Consider the following 7,774-nt stretch of genomic DNA (forward strand, 5'->3'; position numbering starts at 1 on the left):
AGGGTAGGTGACTGCCCAGAGTGCCATCCTGCTGGCCTTTTCATTAGAAACTTTATTCTAGTTGCTATTATTCCCTTAGGAGGACTCCAAACCCTACTCTCAACAAAGCCTGTAGCAAAGCAATCTGCTTATAGATCTAAACAGTTCATCACCTTGGAGGAAAAAATCCACTAATTTGGTTTAAACCTGGACTGGAGTTTTTTGTTTTTTTGTTTTTTATCAAAACAAACAAACAAAAAAATAGCCAAAACAAAAACAAAGCAAATCAGAAATAAAAGCCCAGTTAAATAATTCAAATAAAATGCTAGGAGTTTTTCATTATTCCTTACCCTCTGCTCATTGCTCAAGGCAGCTGTGAAGGTAACTCTTTTCTCAAACTGACCCAGATCTCTGCCTCAGGAAATAGAACCTGCTGGGCCTGAGCTCATGGTAAAGCTCAACTGGATCAAGACCACTTCTTTTTTTGTTTTTGTTTTTGTTTTTTTTTAATTAGTTGGAGGCTAATTACTTTACATCATTGCAGTGGTTTTTGTCATACATTGAAATGAATTAGCCATGGATTTACATGTATTCCCCATCCCGGTCCCCCCTCCCACATCCCTCTCCACGCAATCCCTCTGGGTCTTCCCAGTGCACCAGGCCCGAGCACTTGTCTCATGCATCCAACCTGGGCTGGTGATCGGTTTCACCCTAGATAATATACATGTTTCAATGCTGTTCTCTTGAAACATCCCACCCTCGCCTTCTCAGCTGCTGCTGCTGCTGCTAAGTCGCTTCAGTCGTGTCCGACTCTGTGTGACCCCATAGACAGCAGCCCACCAGGCTCCCCCGTCCCTGGGATTCTCCAGGCAAGAACACTGGAGTGGGTTGCCATTTCCTTCTCCAATGCATGAAAGTGAAAAGTGAAAGTGAAGTCGCTCAGTCGTGTCTGACTCTTTGTGACCCCATGGATTGCAGCCTACCAGGCTCCTCCGTCCATGGGATTTTCCAGGCAAGAGTACTGGAGTGGGGTGCCATTGCCTTCTCCGCCACTTCTCAGCATTAGAGCCAAAACTTCAGCCTGGAATCTGATCATCTGGATTGCTTAAAGGTACTTTAAATCTTTTTATGTTTAAGTTAAGACTCATCTGGTAAAAAAAAAAAAAAAAAAAGACTCATCTGGTAATCCCAACTTTCCCAGCTGAGCATCTGATACCATCAGAAATAGTTTAAACATGTGTTGGTGAAATAATTGTTCTCATCATAAAGGGAACAAAAGGAAGGAAACTCATGAAAAGTTCCTGGCTGCTTTGAATTTTATTTACAAAAGGCTAAGCTCTTCTGTAAAATTTATGAATGGTCATTTTCAAGTGTAAGTGTGGAGCCGTACAGGCATTCTATCTTTGTCTCAACACCAACATCAACTGGGCATCAATATCTGAAAATGTTGTAGGAACTTTTAATACCTAAAAGTATAACATTCTTACATTGCTGATGTCAATATTTAGGGCTAACCTGTCACCTAAAGAGAGCCCTCTTCGATCCTTTCAAATAAATCCAAAATACCATGTCCGCAAATCTGAGCACAGTCTGTTTTTTGCTATGGCATGCAAGCCTCTTAATTAGTCTCTCTGGCCCCATTCTCTTCTGACAATACCACAGCTGGCTAAGAAGCAGGCTTCTTAAAATGCCAACAATGAAAATATGGGACTCCTGGGAGGAAGCTAAATTTGGAATGAATATGAACTCACTTTTAGGCATATTAAGTTTGAGAAGATAAAAAGGGCATTAAGGAGAAGCCATTGCAAAGATAGTGACAGATTTAGAAAATACAAGAGGAAATGAGATCACTACGTGTAAATTTGAGTCATACAAATAAAGAGTAGAATCACGAGATCTCTAAGTTCTTTTCTCAATCTGAGAGTGTAGACCAATGGTGAGCAATTTTTTTTTTTTTTTTTTAATGAAGGCCACTTAAAGGGAGCAAAAAATGTTTCTGGATCTCTCTTTTTTTAAAACATTTAAAGCGAAAAGAATGTTACTTCCATATCAAGAATTTATACTGTGGGATGATTTATTAAGATATGAGTATGTATTCATTCTTCCTCAGGCAGTGTTTTCCAGCCTTTCTTTGCTTGATATATTTGTGACATGAAATTTAGAGACAGGATAGTTGGAGACATGTTAGTGGGGCAGTAAGATGACAAGGGAAATAATTCAGCCAGAAAGGAGATGAATCAACCTTTCAGATGTTGAAAGAAAGAGAGAAGGGAAAAAATAACCAAAAGCTCAGTTAACTGGTTCCTAGAGAAAGTTTGGGGGTTTGTGCTTAAGGCCTAAAGAGAATAGAATGGACCTCAAGTGTGAGTCTGTGACCATGAATGAGTTCCTTATAGGTGCTCTTTGAGAGCTGCAAGTAATGATTAGAATACCTTTCTAAGATTATGGTGTATCTTTATATGTGATCCTAAGAAGAGTCTGAGGTAGGTGGGAATCCCGGAATAAATTAAGGTTACGAGAAGAATGCCAATGAGAAATTTGCCAATGGTTTTGAATTTTGCTAAAATATTATCTGGTCCTATGTAAGAAATCATGACACAGAAGCAGCTTTCAAATCTGTTATAACTTATATATAATTTGCATTGCTTTTTAGCATTTATAAATGTTTTTATATTTCATTTTATCTTTGGACTCACTCCTTCATTTATTATCGTCCCTAGTTTAGAAATGAGGAAATTGAAGCTTAGCAGGGTGAACACCAGAAACAGATCAGGGTTTATAATTAATTTCGGTCAGGGGAATATTTACTGAGCTTTGATGACTGAATTTCAGGTTATATTAGATATTGGTTGTATTATGAATAAAATCTGCACCCAGTCCTCAACCACTCAACCAGTTCTTTCTCCAGTTTTCTCCCAGAGGTTTTATATCCCCTCTGAGCCGGGACTGGGCTGGTTCATGGTGCAATCCAAAAATGAGTATCACGTACACAAAGCGCTTACAGGCTGTAGTTTACAGGAAGAATTGACTCCAGGCTACCTGGCAGTTCCACGCCTATGCTACAGTCGTCAGAGCTGCAAAGGTAAAGAAGAAATGGGAAATCTTGTACACCGTGGGGAGGAGAATAAATTGGTACAACCGCGTTGGAAGGAAATTTTTCATTATCAAAGATAAAGATGCCTTTACAGTCTTACAATGTAACAATTCCACTTCCCCATGTATACAAGAAACTCTCCCTCAAATGCGTAAGGAGACGTGTAAAATGAATGTTCACTGAAGCGTTGTCTATAATAGGAAAATAATTGGAAACAACCTAAATATTCATCAACCTGAGAATGGATAAGTAAATTTGTGTATGATCGCACAGTAGAATATAATATTATAGTTAAAATAAATGAACTACAACTGGAATTAGAATATGCATAAATCTCAACTAGTGGAATACTGAGTGAAAAAAAGTGACAGAAGATAAAATATGCTACCATTGACATGAATATTAAATGCATCAAACGATACTGCATATTTCCATTTGTAATAACATTTTAAAATATTCGTGGTAATGATAAACTCTGAATTCAGGATAGTTGTTACCTCTGCTGAGAAGGCAGGATAATGATAGAGTATGCAGAAGCCATTAGCCAAATCTGTATTTCTTTTAAAAGAAAAAAAAAGCAAAAAACGTGGATCTAAAGTAAACATGACAAAAAGTAAATACGTGACAAAGCTGGGTGGGAAAGACAGAAGAGTTTGTTATATTATTTTTCTATACTCTGTATGTTTGGAATATTCTGTTTTAAAGTATCTCTGGGCCATGGGCCCTGGAGTTCTGGGATTCTCTTGTATTTTTTACTTTTGTGCAGGTTTTTTTCTTTTTATTTTCTCCTGCTGGAATTCCATCCATTCTTTGATAACTAGCTCAAGTCTCACTACCTTATTGAGAATTTCTGTGACCAATCTTATCAGTTCAAACTATGCTTCCCCTTTTCGAAACCATGATAGATCTGTCAGGTCAGTTTATTTTTTTCCCTCGGTTCTTGTCTCATTGTAAAAAAAATTTGGAACAACAGACTAAAGGGTTTAACATAACAGAAAAGTTAAAGTGAAAGTCATTCAGTCATGTCCAACTCTTTGTGACCCCATGGACTGTACAGTCCATGGAAACAGAAAAAAGTTCAGCGCAAGCGGACAGATCTTTTATTAGACAGACACTCCCAAGGCATGGGAGCAGGCTGACCCCAAAAGAGTCATCCTATTCCCTCTTGGCCTCCCTCTTTTTTATACTTCCTGTCTCCTCCTCCTGGTTATGCCCTGTGCTAAATCAAGAATCCACCTGTAATGTGGGAGACCTGGGTTCGATCCCTGGGTTGGGAAGATACCCTGGAGAAGGGAATGGCTACCCACTCCAGTATTCTGGCCTAGAGAATTCCATGGACTGTATAGTCCATGGGGTCACAAAGAGTTGGACATGACTGAGTGACTTTCACTTTCACTATGAAAAATAGGGCCTGTACCCACCACCAATCAATGAAAGGAAACGTAAATAGGCATACACTCAAGGCTGATTGACAATTGCAAGCTATGTAACAGCAGGCTCTGTTGTATATGTTTTCCCATAATTCAGCCTGTTATAATCAGATGTATATATGTGTAGAATATTTATGAACCCTTAATGGGCTCCTAGCTGCTTAAGATTACTTGAAGAAGCCCCTATGATTGGTTTGTATCCACTGTGTGCCTATGCAGGAGTTGGAAGAGTCTCTGTGGTTATTTTTGTAGCATATCTGTGAGCTCTCCTGGGTGTGTCTGGGATGGGGTTTAGAGATGAGCTTGCATTCCTTTCAGCCAGGCCACCCCTCATCGCTCATGCCAAGCTTCCTACCTAATATGTCTACAAAGTCCTCTTGTACACTATGTATTTATGACCAAATTCTTTCATATTGTTTAAATATATATTATCTTGCATTAATATTTGACTTTACTGTACATAAACCTTCTTTTTCCAATTATAAGAGAATTAAGAGCAGGGACAATGTCTTAAATGTGTTTTATTCTTCCCCAATGCCCAGTAGAGCCTAACCAGATACTTATTAAAGAAAAGTGGTTTATGAACCAATAATTATAACCCTTCCTACAAAACCTGTACATAGAAAGTTGAAAATACTAGTTTGAGCTACATTTGCTTTTATTTTCCAAGAGAGAGAATACTAATGAGCTGTGAAATGACGAAAAATCAGGCAGCAGAAGGGAAAAGAAAAAATAACAGGTTTGTATATTACACATTCTGAATAATCGGCTCTTAAATTATTAAGTGTGGATTATCTCTTATGGGGAAAGGCAGATTTTAAAAATTCACTTTATGACTATTGAACTGCTTTATAGTTATTTCCAGTTTTCAGACAATCCTAGGCCAAACTTGCAAATTATTTTGGAAAAACATTTCCTCTCTTGATATGCTGCATAATCACACACAAATATACCTTGTTTTTTGTAGCGTTTATTAGACAAGACCTGAGAATGGTGGTCCAGTGAAACTAAAAAACAAAAAATGTTCCACCTGTGAAATCAGAAAAGGATTTTGGAGGAAGAGAAGTTACTTTGAGTTCAATTTACCTGTAGTCCATCTTGTAAAAAGTGCTTGGTACTTGAAGCAACCACCTCACCCGACACCTCAGAGTAAAAGGTTAGTTTCTACTAGTCCAGAATGAAAGCTGATGAACACAGGAAATGGTAAGAGGTTTGGACTACATTCATAGTCTCTTCTCAGAATGAAAAGTCAGTTATCACAGAATGAAATAAATTTAGGAATCAGTGTGGTTACTTTTAGCAAAAGTGGCAGCTGGTATGGTCTATTTAAAAACTACCTCCATTTTATCCCTGGTGAGTTTTCCTAATGGACCCGTGTAATATTTTATTAAACCAGGCCGCTATCTCAGGGTTCTTTGATCTAAGTGCTACAATACCCAAAATACAGTTTCTTAAATTAGACCTTACCTACATCTGTATTTATGACTTTATTCTTAACTCTAGAGTGTACCTCAGGGAGGTTATATCTTTTAAATTATTATCCTTCTTTATCTCTATGTCATTTATGCCTTGGCAAAGAAAACTAGAGACACAAAAATATCTTGCAGTTTGGTAAAAGATCACTTATTCCCTCATGTTCACCTCATTTGTGGGTATTAAGGTTGAAGTAAAGTCTTAAAGCAGTGACCAGAGTATTTTTATATTAATAATGAACCTTATCATTGGTATCTGCAATTTTTCTTTTCCTTAAGTAAAGAAAAGCAAGAAATATGCTATTATAGAGAGAATATATCCAATGAATATCTTGGGTTCTCAAAGTTTCCTAAAAGTTTATAACATGAAATTACTTTCCCCTGGAAATAGAGTAATTAATAATTGTTACATTCTAAGTCAAGGCCACAAAATCCAAATAATATTAGTAGGTGTGGCAGTTGATTAAGAAATCATGTCTTATTTTCCTGTCTATGGCCTTGCCATGGAAAAATAAGTATTTTTCCCTTCTCTTGTCTAGAGGAAAGGATAAAATGTGATTTTCTAAAGTTTTAGGGAGACAGAGACTCAATTATCTGGAAGGAGAAGGGTTCTAAGAAAATGGGAATGACTTGACTTCAGGAGAATTTGGATCTCTTGAGTCCAGAAGGAGGCAAGAACTAGACAAGAGGCAGTTTCCATAAATGGTGAAGACCCATGTTCATTCCCAGATAACAGTTCAGAATGGTATAGACCTCTCATGGGGATGTCGGCAAGGATATGCCATCTCAGAAGTAGTAAAAGTATTTATTTATAATATGTGGGCATACATAGTCATGTCCAGCTTTTTGCCACCCCATGAATTGTAGCCCACCAGCTCCTCTATCCATGGAATTTTCCAGGCAAGAATACTGGAATGGGTTGCCATTTCCGACTCCAGAGGATCAGGGAATGAACCTGCATCTCTGGCATCTCCTGCACTGGCAGACAGATTCTTTACTACTAGTGCCATCTGGGAAGCCCTAATTTATAATGAGCTGAAGTAAATCAAGGGTACATGTTGTAAACTCTAGGGTCACTATTAAGAGAACAGTAAAAGTATGTGTAAACAATATCTTGTATAAATAGTAAAAGAGAGAAAAGTAATAATAAAGAAAACTCAATTAAGCAAAAGGAAGGCAAGAAAGACAATAAGGGGAGGTTGGGACTGATGTATACACACTACTATTTATAAAATCAATAACTAACTAATAACTAGCTAATAAAATCAATAACCTATTGTATAGTACAGGGAACTCAATACTCTGTAATATATGGGGAAAAAAATCTGAAAAAGAGAATGCACAGAAGAATGGTGCAAAAAGGCCATAATGACCCTTTGGCATTCACCCTTCTCCTACAGCCAGACATCCTGGAGTGTAAAGTCAAGTGGGCCTTAGGAAGCATTACTACCAACAAAGCTAGTGGAGGTGATGGAATTCCAGCTGAACTATTTAAAATCCTAAAAGATGATGCTGTTAAAGTGTTGCTGCATTCAATATGTCAGCAAATTTGGGAAATCCAGCAGTGGCCACAGGACTGGAAAAGCAAGTTTTCATCCCAACTCCAAAGAAGGGCAGTGCTGAAGAATGTTCAGATCTCCAGACTCTTGTACTCACTTCCCATGCTAGTAAGGTTATGCTCAAAATCCTTCAGGTTAGGCTTCAGCAGGACTTGAATCAAGAACTTCCAGATGTACATGCTGGGTTTAGAAAAGGCAGTAGAACCAGAGATCAAATTACCAACATTCACTGAATCATAG

This window comes from Odocoileus virginianus, chromosome 2 (assembly GCF_023699985.2).
Source record: "Odocoileus virginianus isolate 20LAN1187 ecotype Illinois chromosome 2, Ovbor_1.2, whole genome shotgun sequence".
NCBI lineage: Eukaryota > Metazoa > Chordata > Mammalia > Artiodactyla > Cervidae > Odocoileus > Odocoileus virginianus.